At 38.1% G+C, this 27,050-nt stretch overlaps 1 protein-coding gene and 1 pseudogene across 6 annotated transcripts in view; both read left to right on the top strand.

The window, feature by feature from the left end:
• The first annotated feature begins 6,165 nt into the window (after positions 1 to 6,165).
• On the top strand, positions 6,166 to 7,007 carry LOC109460541 (small COPII coat GTPase SAR1B; annotated as a pseudogene).
• Positions 7,008 to 8,375: 1,368 nt separating this feature from the next.
• AFF4 (ALF transcription elongation factor 4) overlaps positions 8,376 to 27,050 on the top strand; it is a 68,126-nt gene continuing 49,451 nt past the window's right edge. For 3 of the 6 annotated variants that reach the window (XM_019756075.2, XM_074313506.1, XM_019756073.2), the window contains exon 1: positions 8,408 to 8,802. The gene's annotated coding sequence lies outside the window, so the exon portion shown is untranslated. Of the gene's footprint in view, positions 8,803 to 27,050 lie in introns of all 6 variants that reach the window. The other 3 variants (XM_019756072.2, XM_019756074.2, XM_074313505.1) reach the window with 3 other exon arrangements.

Below are 27,050 nucleotides of genomic sequence, written 5' to 3'. Positions count from 1 at the left end.
AGTAAAATTGTTAATATTCACATTAGCCTTAATAGTATATTTGGATTTTATTTCAGGGGGGCATATAAACAGTATGAGTCATATGTGATTTTGTACTACTTCTCTTAATGTTTGCATTAGAATCGTTACAACAAAAACTTTTTAAAAGAAATAATAATGTTCACACCTTATTTCTTTTTCTTTTTCTCTTTTCTTTTCTTTTTTGGTTGTTGTTGTTCATTCATTTTTCTTCAAAAAGGCATTGTGGTAGACAGCCTCTAAAATGGCCCCCAATGACTCCTGACTCCTGGTATTCATGTTCTTGTATGGTCCCCACCTGCATTTAATAGGGCTGACTTGTACAGCCAATAAGGGTATTGCAGAAATGGATGTGACTTCTGAGGGTAGATCACACGATACTGACATTTTTAAATGGAATATCTCATTACAGCTGAATTTCTTCACAAAAATGAAAAGGTTTCAAACAAAGTTTCTGAGTTTGCTATCCAAACAAGGAAACCCATTTACGGATGGCTAGTTCATTGAATCATGTTTGATTGTAGCAGCCAAGGAAACATATCCAGAGAAAATTAACTTGTTTAAGATTATTAACCTTTCTGTAAGTTGAAGACATTTAGAGTAACATCAATAGTCAGTTAAAACATTGGGGCAGCTGGATGACTCAGTTGGTTAGAGCGCGAGCTCTGAACAACAGGGTTGCTGGTTAGATTCCCACATGGGCCAGCGAGCTGCGCCCTCCACAACTAGATTGAAGACAACGAGCTGCCACTAAGCTTCCAGAGGGGAGGCCAGAGGGCTCAGTTGGTTAGAGCCAGAGCTCTCAACAACAAGGTTGCCAATTCAATTCCCACATGGGATGGTGGGCTGCGCCCCCTGCAACTAAAGATTGAAAATGGTGACTGGACTTGGAGCTGAGCTGCACCCTCCACAACTAGATTGAAAGACAACGACTTGGAGCTGATGGGTCCTGGAGAAACACACTGTTCCCCAATAAAAGAAAAAAGAAAAAAAAGAGCAGTCAGTTAAAACAAGGTGATATCAACTGGTTTTCTTGACTCTTTTTTATAATAGCTTCTGGAGATATAATTAACACAATACAATTCACCCATTTTAAGTGTACAATTCAGAGTTGTGCAACATTATCAGAATCAATTTTACAACATTTTTATCATCCCCAAAAGAAACCCTACACCCATTAGCAGTAATTATCCATTTCCTCCGCAACCACCCCTCCTTAGGTAACCACTAATCTCTATCTCTATAGATTGGCCTACTGTGGACATTTCATATAAATGTCCTTTGTGACTCACTTCTTGCACTCAGCATAATGTTTTCAAGGTTCACCTATAGTATAATATGTATTAGTATTTCATTTTTTTAATTGCCAAATAATATTTTATTGTATGGACATACGACAGTGTTTATTCATTTATCAGGTGAATATTTGGTTTCTTTTCCATCTTTTGGCTATTATGAATAATGTTGCTATGAACATTTGTATACAAGTTTTTGTGTTGATCCATGTTTTATTTCTCTTGGAATGGAATTTCTGGATCATATGGTAACATTATGTCTAACCTTTGAGGAACTGACAGTTTTCCAAAGCAGCTGTACCATTTTATAGTCCTACCAGCAATCTATATGTTCCAATTTCTTCCGTCTTACCAACACTTGTAATTATCTGTCATTTTGATTATAGCCATCCTAGTGAGAGTAAAGGGCTATTTCATTGTGGTTTTGATTTACATTTCCTTATGGCCAATGATGTTGAGCATCTTTTCGTGTGCTTATTGGCTATTTGTATATCTTCTTCAGAGAGCTGTCTATTCAGATCTGCTCATTTTTAAAAACCTGGGTATTTGTCTTTTCACTTTCTTGATTGCCCTCAAGAGCACAAAAGTTTTTAATTTGAATGAAACACACTTTATTATTATTTTGTTGTTGTTGTTGCTTGCACTTTTGGTGTCATATCTAATAAACAATTGCCTAATTCAGGTATTGAAGTTTTATGTCTATATTTTTAAAAGAGGTTTATAGATTTAGCTCTTATAATTAGGTCTTTGGTTCATTGTGAGTTAATTTTTGTGCATTGTGTAAAGTAGGGGTCCAACTTCGTTCTTTTGCATATGGATAGCCAGTTGTCCCAGCACCTTTGGTTAAAAAGCTTGTTTTACAATTTAATTGTCTTAGAATCTTTGTTAAAAATCAACTGACCATAAATATAAGGGTTTATTTCTAGACTCTCAATTCTATTCCATTAATCTACACGTCCTTGACTCTTGGATGGATGTTACCATTACTGTTCAGTTGTTTTTTCAAGGAATCAGTGTGGCATTCGAAGTTATTGAAAAATTAGCCTCTGAAAATAGTCTGTGTGGGACAACTACATGTGAGAATATTTTCAAAGAAGTTGAGAAAACACTAATTCATTGTAACCTGAAGTTGAGTCCGGTCCGATGTGTTACATTTGATGGTAGTACCAACATGTGTGGAGCAGGAAAAGCTTAGTTGGACTGATTTACAAAGCTTTTGACAATGTAAGGTGTTTAAAGCCTGTAGAAAATATTTGAATTTATTATATGTTATTGAACCAACAATGTGAACAGTGAACTTCATTGTTCTTCTGAAGTTCCAGGAATTTTTTTTCAGAAATAAATTCTAATATCCTGATTTGCTCTACCACACAGCATGGCTTAGTATGGGTAAAGTATTATTGTAATTGTTTAAGCTTAGGGCTGAGATGGAAATTTTAAAAATTGTGGTAAAATACATATAACATAAATTTTAACACCTTAACCATCTTTAAGCATACAGTTCCGTGGTATTAAGTATGTTCATATTGTGTTGTGCAACCATCACCACCATCACCACCATCTATCTCCAAAACTTGTTTCATCTTGCAAAACTGAAACTCTATACCCATTAAACAATAATTCTCCTTCCTCCTCTCTCCCCAGCCCCTACCAACCACCATTGTACTTTCTGTCTATATGAATTTGACTATCCTTTGTACCTTATTAAGTGGAATCATACAGTATTTGTCTCTTTGTGACTGGCGTATTTCACTTAGCATAATATCCCCAGGTTCATCCATATTGTAACATGTGCCAAAATTTTCTTCCTTTTTAGGGTTGAATAATATTCTGTTGTACGAATATACTACATTTTGGTTATCCATTGATCCACTGATGGACATTTGACTTGCTTCCACCTTTTCCCTATAGTGAATAATGTTAAGTTAGACATTTTTGTGAAGGAGAACTTCCCTCAACTACTGTTGAACACTAAATGGTTTGGAATTTAGCTTTTACTAAAGACTCAATAATGCCTCTTAATGAGTTCAAACTAAAATAACAAGGCAAACTTGTTTACATGTGAAACTTTTACTGCAGTAAAGTCATTTCAGCACCAATAACTTTTTTGAATTATAACATCAAATTGCTTTAAATACTTCCTGTACTGTTAAAAGTTACAAGAAGTAAAATGTCCATTACCACACAAATATGCAGCATATATATTTTCTGAGCTCAAACTATACAGTACCTACAGCATTTTTTGGACTTCACTTCAAATGGAAAGAAAATTTTCATATTTCAAAATCCATTTAACAATATAACCGAGGCTCTCTCACTCAATCTTCAACTGGAGGTGATTAATCTGCAGTGTAATGATATGTCCTAAGACATATATCAAGAGAAGAATCTAATAAAATTCTGTAAATTTCTTCAAAGCAATGAATATTTTTTACTAATATCACATGCCAGTGGATTAGTATCAGTGTTTCCCAGTACCTATCTGTGTGAAAAGATGTTTTCAAAAACATTTCATTACAGATCAACATTAACAGAATATTTGAAATCACCCTTTTTTTTCCCTTCAGGTTATTGATTTGATACTTGTGCTTCTTTCTTTCTTTTTTTTAAAAATTTTATTGGGTAACAGTGTGTTTTTTCCGGGACCCATCAGCTCCAAGGCAAATTGTTGTCCTTCAATCTAGTTGTGGAGAGCACAGCTCAGTTCCAAGTCCAGTTGCAGTTTTCAATCTTAGTTGCAGGGGGCACAGCCCACCATCCCACGTAGGAATCGAACCACAACCTTATTGTTAAGAGCTCGCGCTCTAAACAACTGAGCTAACTGGCTGCCCCTCAAAATCACTTTTGAATTCTAGGTAAATGAAATGTTATCCCCATTCTCCATCAAAAAAAGAAAAATTATTATTCTCATTACTAGACTTGAATTACAAAACTTACTTAATTACTGTATTTTGGATTTCACCACAAATTTATGGAAAAAATATAAAATCTATTGTTATGTACCTACATGAAACCCTTGATTTTGCCACTTGTTCTACAAAGACTAAAATATTTACTATCTGGTCTTTACAGAAAAAAACTTTGCCAACCCTGGAGAGAAAGAAAGAAAAAAGCTGAAGACCAAGTCTTAGGACATCTCAATTCAGAAGTCAGGAAAGGGTAAAGGATCTTCTGCAATAGAAACCAGAAAGCAGCAGCCAAGAACGTGGGAGGGAAACTCGGAGAGCTTGGCATCTCAAAAACCAAGAGAAGAAAGTGTTTCAAACAAGAGAGAATGGTCAACTGCATTAAATGCCGCTAAGATAAAAAGATTCAACTTTTGTATTTGGCAGTGTGGGAAATGTTGGTGATCTCGGTGAGTGATTTCAGTGGCATAGTGATAGCTGACAAGACAGAGAGGAAAAGGTTGAAAAGATTAAATAATGCATCTAAAGTGTTTAATGTCGTGCCTGGCACACAGTATGTACAGTAATTATCATTGAAGCAGATGCTATTGGTGCCCCACTCATATCGCATCACTGCTACCATTTCAGTAAAATCAGTCTGACTTCATCTGTGAAGATGTTCCTGATTTTATTTGCCTGAGAGCTTTAGCTTTCTTTGGCTGCTGGAGTCTGCTTTGCTTACATGCAACAGGCTGGAGCTGCTGGGGAATTAACATCCCCAGGAGCAGCCCTCAATAGTGGGCCCTAGACAGTTATCAACAGGAGTAGTAGTATAAATACTCCAGCTCCCTTGCCTCTCAGATGGGGTAACTCTGAAATACGGCTTTGTGTTCTCCGGTTTTCCTCAGAGCTCCCCAGCAGGATTAAGAATGGCAAAACCTGGCACTTAAGCAAGTGGAAACAACTACTCCCTGAAATATGATTCAAAATCATGACACTCCAAGTAACAGTGAAGATTTGGAGTGATCATGGCCCCAGGTGTTAATGGGCTCCAGCTCCTGCTGAAGAAAGACTATAAGGTAGGATACTGAGAATTGAAACCACCTACATCCACAGAGATTACAGTCAACACGAACATAATTTTATTATTTCATTGTCATCTTCCACATAACTACTATTCCAGGAACATTTTGACCAAGAAGAGAAAAATTGTAAGTACCTTTATTATTCACTTCAGGAATTTCTCAAAATCCCATTTAAATGAACACTGAACTACTCAATTTTTCAAAGGCAACTTTAAATGCTGTGTAGTAAGCAGGATAATGCCCCCCTCCACCCAAGAACTCTATGTACTTACTAATCCCTGGGATCTTTAAATATGCTATGTTACATGGCAAAGGGGAATTAAGGTGGCAGATGGAATTAAGGTTGCTAATTTATTTGACCTTAAAATGGGGAGATGATCCTGAATTATCTAAATTGGCACACAGTGATCACAAGGGTCCTCAAGAAGGAGGGAGGCAGAATAGGTCAGAATGATATGATTTAAGAAGGACTCAACCAGACTTTGCTGACTTTGAAGATGAAGGAAGGGCACAGCCAAGGAACATGGGCAGCCTCTAGAACTGGAAAAGGCAAGTTCTAGAGCCTTCAGAAAGGAATAGCCTTGTCAACACCTCCATCTTTATCATGGAGACCTGGTCAGACTTCTGACTTACGGAATTGTAAAGTGATAAATTTGTGTTTTAAGTCCCTAATGGTGCTAATTTGGTATAGCAGCAATAGAAAACTAAGATATTCTCCAAGACTCTTTAAAACCCTTATCTTGCTGTGTCCACTAACCCTACCCTATTATATCATGATTGTTAACCAATCCTAACCAAGTCCCCTGAATTGAGAAGTTCTCTTAAACCAGGCCTGTAAACCTTTTAAATTTCCCAACTTCCCCCTTGGAAACGCCAATGAGATTGTCAAGGTACTGGTCTGTCTTACCAGTAAAATAAGCGTGGTAGCCATCACACTTTGCAGTTCGGTCTCAGAGGGTGTAAGGCCGACAAACATCAAGCAAGGAATTGCGTTCTCTCCAATCACTGACCCTACAAGATTTGGGTATGTCCTTCATATTTGACTGGATTTACAGTGGTTTCAGCAGTGTGCTACAGTTTTTTAAAATTATATAAGAAAACTGGCAAATTGGTATTTCTTGGATTGGATAATGCTGGAAAAACAACATTGCTACACGATGACAGACTTGGACATGTCCCAACGTTACATCCCACCTCAGAAGAACTAACCCTTGCTGGCATGACCTTTACAACTTTCAATCTGGGTGGACGTGTTCAAGCTCGAAGAGTGTGGAAACCCTACCTTTCTGCTATCAATGGCATTGTATTTTTGGTGGATTGTGCAGACCATGAAAGGTTGTTAGAATCAAAAGAACTTGATTCATTAATGACCGATGAAACCATTGCTAATGTTCCTATACTGATTCTTGGGAATAAGATCGACAGACCTGAAGCCATCAGTGAGGAGAGGTTATGAGAGATGTTTGGTTTATATGGTTACACAACAGGAAAGAGCAGTGTATCTCTGAAAGAACCAAATGCCCTGACCTTAGAAGTTTTCATGTGCAGCGTGCTCAAAAGGCAAGGTTACGGAGAAGGCTTCCGCTGGATGACACAGTACATCGATTAACACCAGCCTGTGTCGGGCCCAGGTCTCGCCACTCAGGCCTACTCAGAGATTTGATTGCTGAACATGCATAACTTGAATTCAATAGACTTTTGTTGGCTAGAAAACAGAGGTTTTTTAGATTATTAATATTATATCAACTTATTTTGAGTGAGAATTGAAAAGTGATTCAAGTAACTTTATCACAATGTTAGCTTTCTAATTCCATATAGTTTTTAGTTTATAATCTGACATTACCCCCAGCACCGTTTATGAAGAGCAGCTTTCCAGCAGCGCATTTGAAGCACTTTTTAACAACATGAAACCACAAATATAAACCATAATTGAAAGCTCATCATGTTAAATTTTTATGTTTATTTTTTTGGAACTAATTTTTAAGTTTTAGGTATGTCCACCTATCTTAAGTGTACCGTTCATAGTTTATTGATGATTGCATGATGCCTTACAGTTTTCAATGTTTTTTCTTATGCAAACGTCATGCAATAAAACAAACCCTCATGTTTGGAAAAAAAGGAATTAAAAAAAAGAAAATTATACTTCTATTGATGCCACTGAATTACAAGCTTTTAGGGCTGATAGAAACGTTTTAATATCACATTTCTTATAATAGTTTTTTACAAAGTTCCTCAAAACCCTTGAATTTTATTAAAAGCAATCTTTAACATGTTTGCTTCACAATTAGTAGAAAGTAAAAAAAAAAAAAGTTCAGAAAGCTCCTTCCATAGAAACAAAACAGTAAGAGGCAGTAGATTATGAAGTGTTTCTCAAATGATGAACCAGAGGTAGTATCTCTGGACAATTACTGTACTGGGTTCTATGAGACCTTTGAAAATCCCGTCTAGTCTATAACTATTATTTTTCCTCTCAAATTATAGCTTGCCCTGACTGGCAGGATGGTAAGAGGGGAAGGAAAGTGTTCAAAACAATATCCTGAAGAAAAGGATTAGTGGCAGAAAATGTTTAGATGACGAAGATAAAAAAGGCTGGCTTGGCCTTCTGAGAGAAGCTGAAGCGAGGTTCTCAGCAGCCTCCTGCCGAAAGTCCCCTCAGACGGCCTTTTCCGCCGGACCAGCCGGGGGCCGATGGCCTCTGGGCTTCAGCGTCAGCACCGGAAGCAGGTCTCAGGGGCTTCTGAGGCGTAGACGGCTTGAGCCCTTCACCTGAGCCCCGGAACCGGTAGATCCGGCTCGGCCCGGCGCCGCCCTCGAACCTCGCTAGCGGCTACGCACAGGAGGGTGCGCGCCGGGATGTGCAGGTCCGGTCCTGCCCGGCCCGCCCTCCTGACGCGGCCGCGGGGCCCGGAGCCTCGGGCCTAGGCCACCCCAGCCGGTGATCGGCCCGCCCGGGATCGTCGGACCTGACAACCGCGCACGTCACCACCCCCGGCGTCACCTCCAGGGACTGCAGCTCCTGCGGCCCGGCACCCCCAGCTTTTCTGACAGGGAGGGGCGCGGCGGCGTCACGTGACGCATCGCCCCCGCCCGGTTCTGGTCACATGGGTGGCGCGGCCGCTGCGTCAGTCACAGTCTTGGCTGCGGGAGTCGTTCCGTCGCCGCCGCCGCCGCCGCCAGCGGACGGGGCGGAGATCCGGGTGCCAGGTCTTCGTCAGCCCGCCCCCACCGCCTCAGTCAGCCGTTCCCGGCTGGGCCAGACCGTCATGGAGCGGGGCGGGACCTCCGCCTGTTCCGTGTGAGGTGCGTCGCCGCCGCCGCCGCCGCCTGCGCTTTTCGAGACCTCCCGCGCCCCCGCCGCTGCCCGGAGGCCCTCGTCCTTGGCAAGCCCGTTCGCCTACCTGCTCCCGCCCCCTCCCGGGCGGGCTCGAATGCGCGTCCCGTGAAGGTGCAGGCCCGGCGCTGCCGCTGCCGCTGCCGCAGCCGGGAGATGGTTCGGGCCTAGCGGAGCCGGGACTGGAGGTGAGAGGCTGACGGGCTGACTGAGGGCCGGGCCGCGGGGGTGGGGGTTGGGGGAGGGGGCGAACGGGGCCCGCCCGTGGGCTCGGTGGGATCCTGCGGGCAGGAGCTGCGCAATGCGCCTTCGCCCCTCATCTTCGCGTTCCACCCCCACATAAATAAATAAATAAGCTAACCCAATCCTAACAAAAATTTCCAGAAATCCATTTTCACCGTTTCTCCTTCCCCCTTTCGTTCCTTAATCTACGTCTTCCCCCAGCGATTCCGTTGACTGTCTTGTTACTTTTTAGTACCCAATTTCAAGTTATTTCCAGTTAAAGAGAAAATAGGCCTAGATTCTGGCTATCATTACCCAACTAGTTCTCGCTTTCCTTCTCGCGATCCTGCGCACGGTTACCCCCCGCCCCCCTGAAAAAAAAAAAAAAAAAAAAAGGAAAAATATTCCGCCTTCCACCAGCGAAGGGGGTTAACTAAAAATGGGAATGTGGGGGCGTAATAGTTGAATCCCCCCGGATAACTTCTGAGTCAGCCTATTAACTGATTATCCTGGTAGCTGCTATTTGGACATTGATGTTTAGGCCTTTCCTCCAGCTGCCTGAGCCCGGGGTTAATCTCGTAATTGACGTCAGTGCTTTGTTCCTTCCACTTTGCTGTTCCTTCCACTCTGAGGATGGATCGTGGAATATAGGAGTTCGAGGAGGATTCTTATTGCCGTTTACTTCACAAACGGTATCATTTATAACAAGTTGAAAGGACAAATCTGAAATGCTTGCGTGTGGAGTTCAAACTAAGACGAAGAGTTTGAATTCAGCTTCTTGTAGTCAGTTGCAATTAAGAATTGTGCGATTTCTTTCCTGCTGCCCATATGATTTTAAACTCAGGCCAGTCCCTTTTCCAGTGACTGGCATTTTTCTTGACGGAATCTAAGCGATAGGTGCCTGTATGAATTGGAGGTTTGTAAATGCGACGTTTAAAATGTGTGTTGTTTTTTAGGGCTCAGATGTTAGAACCTCACAGCTTTGTTTCCATATTGATTCTGCAAAGCTTTGTAAAGTGCTTCTTTTATTTAACTGTCCTTTAACTTATCACAATTGAAATATTTATGAGAACTTTCTTAATTTGGCATTTGATAAAGAGCTTTTCTGACTTGTGAATCTGCCTGGAATCATCTTTGGTCATATGTTCATTAAGGAGGGTTGGCAAGTGGCCACTAGGTTTTTAACAAAGCTGGCTTCTTTAAATTTCCCAGGTTTATTTTGTCTTATCACTGCATTTTTCAGTCTCCAAAACTTACAAAAAATTCTTAAGAAGTTGTTTTTAATTATGTTTTAGAGTTAACTAACCTGGAAGTAATCAAATTTATTTCTATTTTTTTAATACCAGGAGTTTCGTTTAGTTTGTAATGGCTTGCAGGCTGATGACTGTTTTTTTGTTAGCTCTACAGGAACAGTGGCAAATTTTACTTTAAAATTTTGTGTCAAATGGGGACAAGATAGGATGTCTGTGAATGATCCAACCTTTATTGTTTGGTTAAAAAAAAAGGGAGCTTAGCTGTGTTAATTGGAAAGTGGTCTACAATTTTGGGGTCTAAAGGTGATTGTAATGCCTTGGTGAAGCTGTGTAATGAAGAGTTATTAAAGATAGGAATATTTTCATTCAGATTCACTTTATACTTGTCAGATGACGTACATTCTCTGCTCTGGAGTTGATACTTTCTGCTTTGTAACAGGTGATGCTTTACTTTGTATTGCAATTTTCGTATAGGTCTGTTGTAGTGTCTTTAGAATGAGAACTGTATTTATACCTCTCTGTATCCTCCCCAGTATCTTGTACAATTATTAGATTGAATTTGAATGTGATACCCAACCTAAGATTTCACAAGAGGGTAATCTAAAGAGGGTTGTATGAGCAAGTGATCAATATTTGAAGAGGAAAAAGTGGCTATCAGCCACAGAAGATGACAGAAGATGAAGCCTTCTAAAAGTTATGTATCTTAACCTTTTTTGAAGAGTTAAGGTAAATGTCATGGTTTTATGAGGAACAAAGAAAACAGGTATTTCTTCTTTTGTGACCATCTACTGGTTTAGAATGGAGTCCAAAATATATGAGACCTTCTCTTTGTATTACTTTTCATAAAATCAAAGAAGCATTTTTAAGTATTGAACACACACCTGGACAATGAGCCAAAAGTGCAGTGTATATTATAAAAACTGATGACTTAGATTTTATTTTTTATTTTAGCTCTATTCCAGAGGTATTTTAACTATAAAAGCTTTCCTACCTAAAGTTTCCCCAGCTTTTGAACCCCCAATCCTTATTATGTTTTGCCCATTTTTTTCTTTCCTTCTGATAAGTTGGAACGATTATGTTTGATTTCTGGGAGGGTGTATGCCAGTCTCAGTTATTGTGAAATAAGGTGTAGTTAGTCAGTGACTAAGGACTTCTTAAAGCTAACCTGACCTGTTACCTTGCTGCTTTTTCCTTTGATTTAAGAAAAGCACCCCTACTTGTAGTAACTCCCTACACCACCTCTTCTTGGTTATTTGCAGTGATACTTTAGTACGTGGAAGAAGGCAGTCATAAACATTCCAGTTACTAAGTTTTGGCTGATCGTGTGCATTCCTATTTGTCTTGATGTTCATTTTCACTGGCATCATATCCTGAGAATTTTAATGACACTGGCACATAGAAGATGTTAGAACCACTGAATTCATTTCCAAAATATTCTAAGAACATTTTAATATTAGGATGACTTATTCTATTTTTGAAGGAAAAATCTTATTTAAAATCTATCTGCTCCATCAGCTACACTTTATTAAAAATTTGTGACCTGAGGAAAGGCATTTCATGTAACTTTATCGTTCTTGCAGCGCCTAATGAACAATTTTGGTGGCTTTTAGGCAGGTAGACAAAGTTTATTAGTGGGTACTGTTTTAAACTATTATTTTTTTAAAAAAAGATTTTATTGGGGAAGGGGAGCAGGACTTTATTGGGGAACTATGTGTACTTCCAGGACTTCTTGTTGGGGAATAGTAGTGTGTTTTCCCGGGGACTCATTAGCTCCATCCAAGTCAAGTTGTTGTCCTTTCAGTCTTAGTTGTGGAGGGTGCAGCTCAGCTCCAGGTCCAGTTGCTGTTGTTAATTGCAGGGGGCGCAGCCCACCATCCCTTGTGGGAATTGAACTGGCAACCTTGTCATTGAGAGCTTGTGCTCCAACCAACTGAGCCATCTGGCCACCCAGGAGCTGAGCAGCAGCTCATTGACTTCATTCTAGTTGCGGAGGGCGCAACTCGCTGGCCCACGTGGGAATCAAACCGGCAACCCCGTTGCCCAGAGCTTGCGCTCTAACCAACTGAGCCACCCGTCCTCCTAAACTAATTATTTTGATCATCATTTCAAAAGAACTTCATGCATTCTTTTCCCCGAAGTGCGTTCGTGCGTGCGTGTGTGCGTGTGTGTGTGTGGTGGGATTCATAATTGATGTGAATAGATTGTCCTAGAAATCCAGTATGGTTTGGCTGCACAGATATTGTCATGATCCGTCCTGGGACGGGGCTGCTTGGGGCCTGAGTGGTCTCCCATGATTTTGTCAATTTGGAGCTGCCTAGTGGATTATGACTTTTCACTTCGTGTTTTCCTTTTCATGTCATCATTAGGGTAAGGAACAGTTTTATGCAGAGGTGAGTACAGGCCAATACTCTGCATAGATGGTCTTGCCAACTCTTTGCAATTGTTATCATTTCTTCCATCAGGAATGTCACTTTTCCTCTCTTGTTCCCTACCTGTTAAATTTTCGCTTAAGTTTCCTCACCCTACTCCAATTGTGACCTCCTTTGAATCCCTGTATCATTATGTATCTCTCTTAATTATTTGTTAGGCAGCTAAATCTGGGACTGTAGACTGCTGGGTGACATGGAGCACAATGTATCAGGGAAGACACACTGGTAACATTAAGATTGTGTTACACTGTTTCACTATGTATCTCTAAAAAATAAGGATTAAAACAAACCAACCTAAAATTTCACTTAAAAAATTAACACTAATTCCTTAATATCATTACATGGCCAGTCAGTGTTCAAATTTACTTGATTACAGTTTTTGCTTTGTTTCAACAGTTTATTTGAATTAGGATCCAAATATGGTCCATAATATTACATTGGGTATGTGTCTCCACCCTCTCCTCCCCACCCCCCACAGGTTGCTGTCTTACCTTTTTTGTTCTTTGTTCCATGTAATTGGTTTGTTAAAGAAACCAGGTCTTTGCCCTATGAGATTTCTCACAGTCTAGATTGTATCCCTGTGGTTTCATGTAATATGTTCCTCTGTCTGCTGTTTTTCCTGTAAATTAGTAGTTACATCTAGAAGCTTGATTCGGTTCAGAATTGAAATTTTTCTAATGGCAAGAGTACTTCATAGATAATGTGCATCTCAGCTGCACACTCTTAAACCTTCAGCCTGGCTTCTCATCCTACCATGCCAGTGAAATTGCTCTTACCAAGGCCACCTGTGATTTCTATATTGCCAAATTGTATAGCCATTGCTTACTTCAACCTCTTTCAATACTTGATACTGCTAACCATTTTCTCCTTGTATTGTTTTCTTCCTTGACTTTGACGACTCTCTCTTTTCTGCCTTTCTTCCTACTAGCTGTTTCTTTGTAGACTCTTAATTCTTGATACTTCCTTGGTATTGATAGTTCTGGATTTTAGCCTTCGCCTTCTCGCTTCACTCTTCTGGGTGATCTCGTCCATTTGCATTGCTTTAGCTGCCATCTCTAAATGTTTTCTGGGTACCAGAACTCTTTCATCCAACTGAATACCCCTCTTGAGATTTAGAAAGTCCCTACTAGACAGTTTCTTTTAGTTGGGGGAGAGAGGGATTTATTGGGAACATACTGGATATCCGGTGAATTCTAAGAGAAAAACCATAGGAAGACAGGTAGAATGCAAGAACTGCTGGATCCAGGGGCTCCAGACATGGTCAGAAATATCTCTTTTTCTCTCATGATATGCTCTTTGTGTCTTCAGCTAGTTCTCTTTTGCTGCAGACCAATTTTAATACTAATTTTCTGAGTTTGAAATCTTATATTTTCTGCCATCAGAGAGAGACTGATCTGAGTCTCAATCCCAAATCTCAGGAAAGGGACTCATTAGGTTGTATGTCCACCTCTAGACCACAACTTTGGCTGGGGGCTACATTATAATATGCTCTAGCTGCCTCATCCCAGAGAGAAGAGTAAAGGACACTCTAAAACGTAGTTGGTCCATTTCATTCATCCCATGGCTATTCAGTACACACATACAGTCCTGCTTTTTCCCCATATATGTTAAATATTTTTAAAACATAAGCTATGTATACCAGCAAACACCTTCAACCTTTCTGTGGAGACAACCAAAATTCATATCTAGCTACCACATACAGAGGTCATTGTTCTCTGAGTACAAATTTTAAAGGTGATATCCTGTGTTAATCAGGCCTAGGTATGCTTTGTCAACATGTCTGAAAATTGTGGGTTAATTTCTGTATTTAACCATCTCTAATGTAACTGATACACAGTGGTGGTGGGGGGGGAACCTAAAACTCTTAGGAGAGGAAGGTATCATTGTTCCCAAACTTACACCATATCTTGCTGGATAGGTACATTATAAGGTAAATGACAGAACCATCAAATTGTATGGGCCTTCATTTCTTGACTTACATATTTGCTGACGGAGTGAGTTTTTGGTCAGCCAAGTGAAGGTTTCCAGTTCTGTCCACTAGGAAGATTTTCATTGTCTGTTGTCTTAGATTAACAGTGAGAGGACATTAGCACGAGTTGGCGAGCTATAGGTATATGCCCAGTGCAGCTTGCTTTTACATGGCCTGTGAGCTAAGAATGGATTTACATTTTTAAATGGTGGGGGGAAAAAATCAAAAGAATATTTTGTGGCATGTGAAAATTATAGAAAACTCAAATTTCAGTGTCCATTAATAAAGTTTTATTGAAACATAGACAACAGCCATTTGTTTATGTATTATCTGTAGCTGCTTTTGCTGCTATAAACGTAGAGTAGTTGTGACTATAGCGTGCAAAGCCTAAAATATTTTCTACATGGCTTTAAAAAAGGTTTCTTGGCTCCTCTTTTAGTAGATCAAATGGGCCTTAGTGGATACTTGGGTCTGAGGATTGCCTCCGGGTTGAGCAGTTAGTTATAAGGTCTCTATTTACTGTGGTGGTTGTCAGCGGGTTTTGTTTGATTGTAGAATATGTGTGTGAACAAGTGGTGTCTGGGCATTGGCCTAGCTGTAGTTAGGGATTCAGACTTCACAGGTCAAGTATACCCTGAAGGTAGGCTCACACTATAGATTACGTTGTAACATGGTTGCTCTTAACTATAACTACCATGTTTCCCTGAAAATAAGACCTAGCCAGACAATCAGCTCCAATGCGTCTTTTGGAGCAAAAATTAATATAAGACCCAGTCTTATTTTACCATAATATAAGACCGGGTCTTTATAATATAATATGGCATGATATGGTATATATATATACACATATATATGTATATATGTGTGTGTGTGTGTGTGTATATATATATATATATATATATATATATATATAAAAGACCGGATCTTATATAATATATAATATAATACCAGGTCTTATGTTAATGTTTGCTCCAAAAGACACATTAGAGCTGATTGTCCGGCTAGGTCTTATTTTCGGGGAAACACGGTATATGAATGGAGAAGAGAATTTCCAGAAAAATCTGGCGGTGAGGTAAGGCTAGAAGTTGATCAGATAGTCCCTATAAGTGTTCATTATGTATGGGTTAACTATTCTACCACTTCGCAATCCCCTCACTCCAATCCTGCTCTTTTCCTTGCGTTTGAGAATGTACCACTTTCATTGCTTTTCCTAGAAACCTGCAAGTTTTCAGGTTCCTCCGTTTTACTTCTCACATCAGGCTGGCTCCAAGATTCGACTTCCTTAACAGCTTTGAATCCAAACCCTCTCTCTACATTATCTATATTCCTATTACTACATTAACCCAGGCTTTCATTTCTCATTTGGATTATTCCAACAGTTTTCTCATTTGTTTCCTTATTGCCAGTCTAATCTACTCCACCCTGTACCAGAATAATTTTTCCCTTTAAACTGCAAATCTGATTTTACTTCTCTTCTTAAAACTTCTAGTAGTGTTCCATTTTTTGTGTGTTTTTCTAACTGGGACATTAATGAGTTTTACGTAACTTCTGAAGGACTACTTTATAGCTAAATACACCCTTGGGAGTTTGTTGCCGTGTTTAGATTTTGTTTATTATTGTGTTTGTGCCAAACTATAATGTATCATACTAATGATGATACTACTGTGTCTCAGACGGGAAGACATAGTGAGTAAAATTGGACCATCTCATAGTATGTGCTCGTATAGGCAGAACCCAAAAGAACCCTGGCATAGGAGGTGGTATCACACATTTTTCACTGTGAGATGTATCTGGAGGATCCCATCTTTGTAATTACCGTGTTTCCCCGAAAGTAAGACCTAGCCGGACCATCAGCTCTAATGTGTCTTTGAAGCAAAAATTAATATACGACCTGGTCTTATATACCCAGTATATCATATCATATATCATATCGTATCATGTCGTATCATATATCATAACATATCATATATCTTATATCATATCAGACCTGGTCTGGTCTGGTCTTATATTAATTTTTGCTCCAAAAGACACATTAGAGCTGATGGTCCGGCTAGGTCTTATTTTCGGGGAAACACGGTAATTAACAAAAATCAGTTTGCTGAATAGGTGTGATGTTCCCAACTTCAGCCATGGTTATACTAGATATACATTTAATGTAGATTTATAAGGGACTAAACCACAGAATGAACAAGGTTGTCAGAGTTGACAAGTGAGGCCTCTTTATAATCAGTATTTAAGGACTGCTGCCTGGTCTGGTAGTATAAGGTTGTATTTCCCTAAACTAGCAAATAAACACAATTATTAAACCCATTTAGTATAACATTTATAAGCATTTTTTGCATTATTATTATTGAAGGCAAGTTACAAAAGTGGTTTAAAAATAGAGAACCAGACCTGAGACTGCATATTTCCAGGATTGAATACGTCATTGGTCTGGTTTCTGTAAAACAAATAATCTATTACATTAATGTTATTTTTTTAAATATTTGTTTTTCAGTTATAGTTGACATATTTGTTTTAGGTGTTACATTAATGTTATTTTAATTTTTTATATTTAATTTTTAAAGTTTTAGTTTTACAGTTACTTAAGAGCTATAAACATAACAAGTTCATACCTAATTTTATATTTATACTATTTTATTAACATAATAAAAAGTCATGACTCAAGATCTGGGAGATAACCATTTTATTTGAAAAGGTATTCTTATGTCTTTCAGATTTGAGAAACAAACCCACAGGTCTAGTCTGATCCCATGTCTTCTCTCTAGTCTTATCTTTTATTCAGCACCCCCCCACCATAACCCTGTTTTCCAACTACATCTGATTCACCTCTATTCCCCGGGTGTGCTGTGCTCTCTTCTGGTCTGTTGCCCATGTTCTCTCTGCTTAGAACCAACCTTCCTCCCTCCCTCTCCTTCCTTCCCTTCCCTCCTTCCCTCCGGTCACTTTTCTCTGGTCAGGCTAGCTGCAACCAAATGTTGGAGATGAGGGATACTTTTATTTTTTTATATTGTCAGTCCTAGTGCAGTGTCTGGCACAGTGTGTGCACTGGTTAAATGGTTGCTGAATGAGCTAGTGTTAACATTGTACCTTCTATAAAGTTTAGGTCCATACTGAAGAGAGAGATTGTAAAATCAGAGTAGTAAAGCCTCCAAAATTCCTTCTGAATTCTGTTTAAATGTTACAGGTCTGAATTAGAAAATATTTTGAAAGTAAATTTACTCTCATCATTCACAAATTGATCTTTCAAAGTAAATATTCTGTGTCATAATAAATAACTTATTTATAATTTATAAGTTTATATTCCAGTGGTTGAAGAGCAATAGCCTTAAATTGTCTTGACCTTCTTAAAGCAATATTCTTGTTCACATTTTCATAGAACCTTATTAACAGAATTCAGAGTAATTAGGATGGGGCTGATTTACCTTCCCAAGGCTTGAGTACTTTCTTCATTCAGTACATTTGCATTTTTCCTCTAACCTTTTTTGTAGTATTTTAAGGAACTAATACATTTCAAGAATTCCGGGTACCTTATTACCACTTGTCTTCTGCATATGCAAATGAAGATGAAATTGAGAAATAATTTAAGGAGCCTTTGCTGTGTAATGCTTTTTAACTTTTGTTTAATTTGCTAAATGCATTTTTAAGTAATAAAATTGCTTTTATTTTGCCATTTGGACTTGCACTATTTTCTGTTGGCTTCCTCGGGTACTACAAATGAAAGAGTCTTGTAGTGCTCTGTTGAGCAGATCATTTCTCTGGATGTTATAGACTGAAACATTTAGTTTTTACACCTCTCAGTTTGCCAAGTATGAGTCTGAGATTTTACAGTCTAGCGCTTATATTTGGTGAACATTTGACAGTACAGTGTTTAAGTAAAAATAGAAGTTGATCATTTCTGTACATGTGTTTTTCTTTTTTTCTTGCACGTGTTGTTTTTCTTTTAGATAAAATCTTTTAGAAGAATTGCTTTAAAAACTATTCATTTAGTGTCAATATTAATACTTTTATTGGATTGATAATATACTGAATGCAGAAAAAAGACATACTCTAGTTGGTCCGAAGGGTGTGGGTTATTGTTAAAAAAAAAAAAAAAAAAAGACATACTCTCACTGTTAGCAAATGTAACTAAAAGTCTTAGGGAAGAAATGGGAGACTCTCTGTGGATAGAAAAAGATGAGTGACATCACCCAACTGAAACCCAACTTTTAGTGAGTAGTCCCACTGACTGGCTCTTGCAGCAGTAACACTACAGTTGTGCCCTTTATAAAATTCAGGTGTTTTGAGTAGCTGTTATATGCTAGCCATTGTGTTAAGCACTGGATGGGAGAGGGGAAGTTAAGTTAGATCTATAGTTTTTACTTTCCAGAGGCTTACAGTATGGAGGTGAGTAAGGAGGGCAGATAGAAGAATAACAGTAAATAATTCCAATGTAAGGCAAGTGTTAAGCCCCACATGAGATACAATGAAATTCTTTTGGGAGTAAGTTATTTTAGTAGCAGAGGAATCTTGGTGGGCTTCTTGGAGGAGGTGGGATATGTGGTAAACTTTGAAATGGATGTATTTAGAAATGGGGAGAAGGAAGGGACTACTAAGTGGAGGGGCCACTTTGAGTAAAGAACTGGATCTGAATGTATGTAGGTTATTTTCAGGCTCAGATAAATCCTGAAGGCTTTATAGAAGTTAGGTAAGAATTGAACTGGAGACAGTTTTAAATCCTGTTATTGGTGACTTTTAAGCAGAAGAATGTCTTAATTAGATCTGGTTTATAAAGGTATAAAAATAATTATCAATATACGCATTATAGAAGTTTCCAGTAAGATGCCTTTGTGGGTTTTGGATATTTGCATGCTTTTAAAGTAAGAAACTGAGTCAAAGGATTGTTTTCTTTATAAAAGGAACTGTAAAATTTGACTTTTAACCATTCTCTCTGCCCATTTATTCATCTTTGAAGATGAAAATAGACTTCTCAGTTTGATTCATTTGTCCATATGCTTTTAGAGTTTGGTAGCAACAATTTTTGAGGAAAGTTTAAGCCAGTTAAATTTGCTTTATACATTTTTCAAATATTAATGAAAGAAGTATAATTTTATTTGGTTTTGGTTCTGAAATAGCTACATGGCATGTAACAGTGCAGGCCTACAGACGGAGGAACATTTCGTATAATTGAGAGAAACATTGTCTAAAGGGAGGCAGCTGGTTACATGTAGCATGAATACTCATTTATTCTCAGATTCATCCTTGTGAGCAAACTTGTGTATGTAATAAACATTTCCTGCCTTCAATTGAGGTTTTAAATTGTCTAGTATTTTAAAAAGAACAAATCAGTTTATCGGTAATGAGTCTCGCAAATACTGTTTCAAATTAGTTATGGAACAATTGAATATCTGCTTAATTATATAATAAGCATTGCTAGTGATATTGTGTGGCCTCTAAGATACCGGAATAAAGTTTTGCTTTATCAGGAAAAGCTTCATGGAGGAAGTGAATTGAGTGATAGTTAAAGGATAACAGTTATATAGCTTTATAGATAAGTAAAGAAATATGTTTCAGTTCTGGTCTACCTGAAATAATTAAATGCAAATGTTAAGAGTGCTGAATTAAAATTTGTTGCAGGATGATGTCTGATTTTTGTGTAATATGAAGTACTAATTTGAACTTTGAAATATTTGTATTTTGTGATATTAGGTAACGAATATCATCTCTGGGCATTATTTCCTAGTAGATGAGGTTCTCTTTGCCAGCCAGGCTGTGAAGTTCATTAGTTTACTCATTCAAGTGAATGTCCACTTGGTTATGTTATAAGTATGCAGTGCTGAGCAAAACAGACGCATTCCCTGATGATTGTCTAGTGGGAGAGAAAGTATTGATGAACATCACAATAAGTATATACTTAATTGTGGTCAAGTACTCTTGAAGGAAAAGGCAATTGTCTACGTGAATTTTCTGGATAGAGCGTCACAAGTTCAAGACGCCCGAAAAAGGCCCCTGGTGGGAACTGGGCGGGGAGGGTAGTAAGATACAAAATGAATCTGATGATAGAAGCAGGAGTCAGATCAAGTAGAAAGTCAGATCATGGCTCTGTAGGCCATTTTAAGGACCTTAAAGTTTATCCTGGTGTAAGAGGAAAGCTTAGTAAAAATTTTTAAGCAGGGGTTGGATGACATGATCTGGTTTGTGTTGTAAAAACATCACTTTGTCTGCTGTATGAAATGTGGAGGAGAGAGAGAGACTAGGGGACCCAGAGTTCAGTTCCCGAGTTCAGTTAGAAGGCTGTAACATTTGTCCATGTTGGAGATAAAATGATGGCTTCTTTCGAACAGTGGCAGTGGAGAAAGAAGTGAACAGATAAATTCAGAAAATGTTTTGGAGGCTGTGGTTACGGGTTGGAGGTGGACAGAGGTCGAAGGGAGGGCTCAGCCAGAGTAGTTGGTTGGTAGCATGAGGCTCACTAGGGCAGAAGTTGGTGGAGGCAGAACCACGTCAAGAAATCAACTTTGAATGTATTGAGATTGAGATTCCTCGTCAAAGGACATGATCAAACAGGTCCCTACACATGTTCTGTATCTCAGAAGAAAAAGCTGTGATGTGGAGCATACTTGGGGGTTCGGATTATAGGTACATAGGTGCTGTTTTAAGCCATGAGGCTATAGGTAGAGAATATAACCTGAACCAGAATAAGACCCAGGGCTGAGCACAGAGAAGCATCAGCTTCTAAGAAGTCTGGTAAATAGAATGGGAGGAACCAGAGGTGCTGGGAAAACTGGGAGGCCTGGGGTTACAGAAACCAAACGTATATTAAGGAACCGTTTGTGGCTGAATGTGTAGAATGAAGGGTAGGTCAACTAAAATAATAGAATGTCTGTTGGATTTAGCAACATGCAAATCACTAGAGATCTTGGCCGAGGAGTGGAGTGTGACAAGTTGGAAACAGTAGAGTGTTGAACAGTGATTGGGCACATTTTGGAAAGCAGTTTGTCTGTATCTACTAAAATTGAAGATGCTTATAACCTGCAGCCTAGCAATTCCACTGGTAGATGTCTATTCTAGAAAAAAAGTTCACTCATTGGTACAGAGAGATATATGTATAAAAATGATCATGATAATATTGTTTATAATGGCAGAAAAAGGGGAAACTACCTAATTATCCTGCAACTGAAGAGTGGAGTAGTAGGTTGTGTGGATACAACCAGTGAAAATAAATGAACATGGATTAACCTCATAACATAATGCTAAGAATTAAAAAGACACTGAGTCGTTAGAGTATACTGTTTTTAAAAGTTGAAAAATATGCAGAACAACTCAACGTCTTGTTTAGGGATACATACATATGTATATAGTAAAAGTATAAAGAAATTTATGGCAATGATAAGCACCAAAATCAGAATGGTGGCTCCCTCTGGAGGGGAAAGGAGCCCAGGAGGTGTGCGGGAAGGGTGCACAGGAGTCTTCCACTATGTTTGCAGTGCTGTATTTTCTGCGGTGGTTTGTGGGTAACTCTATAGTGTCCACTGTATTGTTCCTTACACCTTTTGGGGTAACTTTATAAAACCAATGGTTGCAAAGAAAGTGGAGGATCACTGAGAGTCCTTTTGAGAAGGTTGACCATGAACAAGAATAGAGAAGAGAGTGGTAGCTGGAGAGAAATAAGGGATCAAGGAAGACTTTTTTCTTTTTATAAAAGAAGAATATGTTTGAGTGCTGATGGAAAAGATTCATTCGAAAGGAAGATGTTGAAGTTGCTGGGGAGAAGCCAGTAATTGATAAAGGTCTAGGGAAAGATAGCAAAATGGGCATAATTGTTCTTTGATATTTTTAACCACTGGAAAGAAGAGAATGGATGCAGATGTGGGGTAGTTTCAAAGTTGATGGTGTTGATGAGAAGATTTCGCTCTGATTTTTTTATCTTTTATTTTTAATCTTTGTGTCCAGTAAAACAAGGTCATTTGTAGAATGGAAGGTAGGAGGGGGAGTCATAGACTCCATGAAATACTTGTGAGGAATAGGAAAAATCGTTCATCGGAGAAAGATTGTAAAGTTTCTGGGAAGCTTTGAGGGTCTAGTTGAGAGTGATTTATGAGACATGATTATGAGAAATTGAGATAATATATAAAGATATGCAAAAAAGCAAAAATGATACGAAATTGTCTTTGCTTCCGTGTTTTTCAGTACATCATTTTAAGCCTGAAGGCGAAAGAAGTCCCATGACTAACTTTGGGGCAAAGGTCCTTCTATGCAAAATACTGATGTTTTGTCACTGTTGGCTTTTGATCAGATGTGCACCTTTGTTTCCCTGCCTTGTAGGAGGTGACCTCTTCAGACTCTCATTGGTAGAGAAATCCGCCAAATGACACCAAGAGGGGTTTCTCCACTCTCGAGGTTTTTTGCTTTAACCTAGTACATTGTGATCAAGTTATAGTTTAATAGCAGTTGTAATAAACTGGATTCTAAAGTAATTGAAATTTAGCTCAAGTCTCATTTTGAGTTTTGGAGTTTAAATCATTTAATAATCTGGTATTTGGAGGGCTCCATTTTTCAGTAGGATAGTTGTTCTAAGACACTACTGAAAAAAGAAATTGTAGCAGGTTCTGAACACCAGTTAAAAGGCAGGTTTAAGGTCACATTTTACTCTTTAAACTGTTTTTATTAAAAATTACAAAATTACATAATTTTGTGTTTTTTAAGGAATTCTGTCCATTTCTTCTAGGTTACCTAACTTGTTGGCATACCATTTTTCATTATCTTCTGTTATAACCCTTATTATTTCTATAAGGTTGGTAATGTCCCCTTTTCATTCCTGATTTTAGTAATTTGAGTTCTCTCTCTCTTTTTTTTTTCCCCTTGGTTATTGCAACTAAAGGTTTGTCAATTTTCTTGGTATTTACAGAGATCTAGCTTTTGGTTTTGTTCATTTTCTCTATTATTTTCTTATTCTCTATTTTGTTTGTTTTTACTCTAATCTTTATTATTTCAGATCTTTCTTCTCGTTTAGTATCAGTGGTTATAGTTATAAATTTCCCTTTAAGCACTGCTTTAACTCCATCTGATGAGGTTTTATGTAGGGTTTTGTTTTCATTATCTCAAAGGATTTCCTAGTTTCCCTTGTGATTTCTTCTTTGACTAGTTGGTTATTTAGGAGCACATTGTTTCATTTCCACAGATTTGTGAATTTCCCAATTTTCCTTCTGTTCTTGACTTTTAATTTCATCACATTGTGATCTGAAAACATACTTGGTATGATTTCAGTACTTTTAAATTTATTTAGACTTGTTTTATGGCCTAATATATAATTATCCTGGAGAATGTTCCATGTGAACTTGAGAAGAATGTATACTATACTTACTGTTAGGTCTATTCATTATTATAGTGTTCAAGTTCAGCGTATCATATCCTGAGAGACTGTAATATTTGTTCCATTCATATCCTTTGTCTTTTGAATAACATTAGATTATTTAAATGATGTGAGACTTCAGTTGTTTCCGATAGGGAAACAGGCGGTTTAAGCAGAAGTTGGAAACCTGAATTATTTAAGGGAATGTACTGGTATGAAGCCCATCAATAAGGTCAGGAAGATAGAGGAAGAGTTGACAAATGATAGTAATCAAGGATCCACTCCTCAAGAAATAAGCAAATGACACTAGAATAATTTTTTTTCCTCTGAGATTGGCAGTACAATTTAAAAGGACTCAGAATGCCTAGGATTAAAAGTGGTATGGTTGAAGGGCAGTCTCATACTCTGTTGGTGGGGCTGTCAATTGACGTCATCTTTGGGAAAGCAGTTTAGTTACGTATATTAGATGGTATGTATAGCACGTATCCTTTGGCTCACCAATTCCACATGTAGAAATTGATCTGAAGCTATAATTGTGTGTGTGTGTGTGTGTGTGTGTGTATTCTCTCTCTCTCTCTCTCTCTCTCTCTCTCACTCACTCACTCTCACTGTAATGTTTGTAATACTAAATTCTGAATACAACCCAATTATCTCTCAGGGGCTTTTTGGTTAAATGAATACTATGCGGTCAATAAAAGAATGAAAATGTGTTCATATGTATTGCTGGGGAAGTAGATTGTTAAATGAAATAAGAATTATATGTGTAGTAATTTCTACATGTATGACTATATGTGACTCCTCACAATGTTTTTTATTTCAGGTGAGTGAAATTATTGGTGACTTTTACTTTCTACTTTATATTAACGATGTTAAGAGTTTTTGAGCAAGGATCAAGTATTACTTTTACAATTCGGAAAACAACTATCAAGGTTTATCTCTTGAAAAGTACATAAGTGGAAGAATACTCTTTATTCATATTTACGGAAACAGTCAAAACATTTACTGAGAGGCAAGAAAGAAGGTTTAGCTAAATAAGGAGACATCCTCCATCTTGTATATGAAAACGTGGATGTTTAGATTTTAGTATACTTCTATAGCACTTGAGAACATTAGTTGGCACATTCCGATGTTAATTTAGTTGTATCTAACTCTTATCAATATAGTCAACACCTAACAATTCTACTTCTGAGTTAACCCTAAAAAAATAGAGATCAGTCATGTCATATACATTGTGTTGTATCTACTTTTCTCACATAACAGTTATAGAAATTCCTCCAAGTTAATTGGCAAAGATCTACCTCACTTATTTTAATAAACCATGGTTTAACCATTTACTTACCCATTTCTCTGTTCTTGGTTAAGTTATTTTCAGTTGCTTTACCACTAAAAACAGTACTGCAGTAAATCTCTTTGTAGCTTATGGCCATGCTTTTATTTTTATGAGATACAGTCCTATAAGTGAGGCTGCTGGGATGAAGGATTTGTCTATTGTTTCACGCTGAGTTTGAAATATGGCTTAACTATTTTAATAACTACGTCATCTTAGAAAAGTACTTAGCTCTTAATTATTGTTATTAAGTAAAACATTCTTTTCTCATTGAATTGGATTTGTTAACTATTAAAATCCCATGTTATTTCTGGGTTAATTTTTGGCCTGTTTGTTTTACTGATCAGTTTGTTCATTTCTGTGCACTATCCTGTTTTGATTAATGGTGATGGCTTTATAGTAAGTTTTAGTATCTAGTATGGCAAATTCTTCTTGTTCTCTCCCCAGTGCTAAGTATATATAATAGGTGCTTGTTGCATATTTATTAAGTTAGTAAGTACACTTAATAAACAATAATTGTTACACAAATTTGGGACATCCATTTGCTTTAGGGAAACTGAAGCTTGGCATGTTGATGGTGTCCCCTCCTAGCCAAGAATGGCGTTACACTTTCTAAAGTGTAATAGCGACACAGGAGGAGTTGAGGTGTGTGTATTGGATGATCAGTGTGGATTTGAGATGGGAGAATAGTTTAAACACTAGAGAAGAGACAGTTAGATAGTAAATTCCAAGGTTGAAAAACGCTGGAAAGCACCCATGGTTCTCGAATATCTAAACCATATCACTCTTTTCCTTCCATCTTTTATTTTGAAAAAATTCACAAGAAAAGTGTAATATACTTCCATATACCCTTTACCTACATGTACCAGTTGTTAACATTTTTACTGTAATTGCTGCTGCTGCTGCTCTTTCTTCTCCTCTTGTCTGTCCCTCTCCCTTCCTTCCTTCTCTCTCTCTCTCTCTCTCTCTCCCCCCCCCCCGCGCGCGCACACACACACACACACACACACCTATACATACTAGATATATGTTTAGATGGGTGCTGAACCTTTTGAGGGTTGCAGACATGATAACATTTCACTTGTGTATGCCCTGAGCATCACGGACATTCTCCCACATAACCAAATAGTTGTCACAGTTCAGAAACTTAACATTGATTGATTATCTGAAATACTGTCAATATTCAAATTTTCCCAATAATGTCCTTCACAACAATTTTTTTCTCCCCAGATCTGGGATCTAGGAAATGAAGGATCATATATTGCATTTAGTTGTCTCCTTCAATGTAGAAGTAATCCCCAGCCTCTTTTTATTGGGGATTGGGGTGGGGTGGAATCTCATGATACTGATGGTTTTGAAAAGTCCAGGCCTATTTTGCAGAATGTTTCTTAACTTACATTTGTCTGCTTACTTGTAATTAGATTCAGGTTAAATGTCTTTAGCAGGAAGACTACCTAGGTGGTGATGTGTCTTTAGTACATCACATGGGAAGGCACGTGATGTCAGTTTGTCCCATGATTGATGATCACTTAAGTAAGCGTAGTGTGTACTATGCTTCTCTATTTTAAAGATTTTTTATTTGTAATTAATAGCCTGTGGGGTGATACTGAATATTCCATTCCCACCAAATTTTTCACCCAATGGTTTTAGCATCCATTGATGATTCTTGCCTCAGCTACTACTTTAGTGGTTGCAAAAAGGCCATTTTTTAATTATTTCATTTTTTTCTACATTTATTAGTGGGCATTCTTCTATAAAGAAGGGCATTTGCTTCCTGCTTTATTTCTCTTTTTATTCTTTGCTGTTATTGCTCTGGATTCGGGGATTCTTTTTTTATTCAATTGGTTATCTTCCAGTCTTAGTTTATTTTGATGCTTATGTTTCTAAATCTGACCAGTGAGAGCG

This window comes from Rhinolophus sinicus, linkage group LG10, assembly GCF_036562045.2.
Source record: "Rhinolophus sinicus isolate RSC01 linkage group LG10, ASM3656204v1, whole genome shotgun sequence".
Lineage (NCBI taxonomy): Eukaryota > Metazoa > Chordata > Mammalia > Chiroptera > Rhinolophidae > Rhinolophus > Rhinolophus sinicus.
The sequence above is the reverse complement of the archived record's forward strand: the minus strand, read 5'-3'. Positions and strand labels throughout refer to the sequence as shown.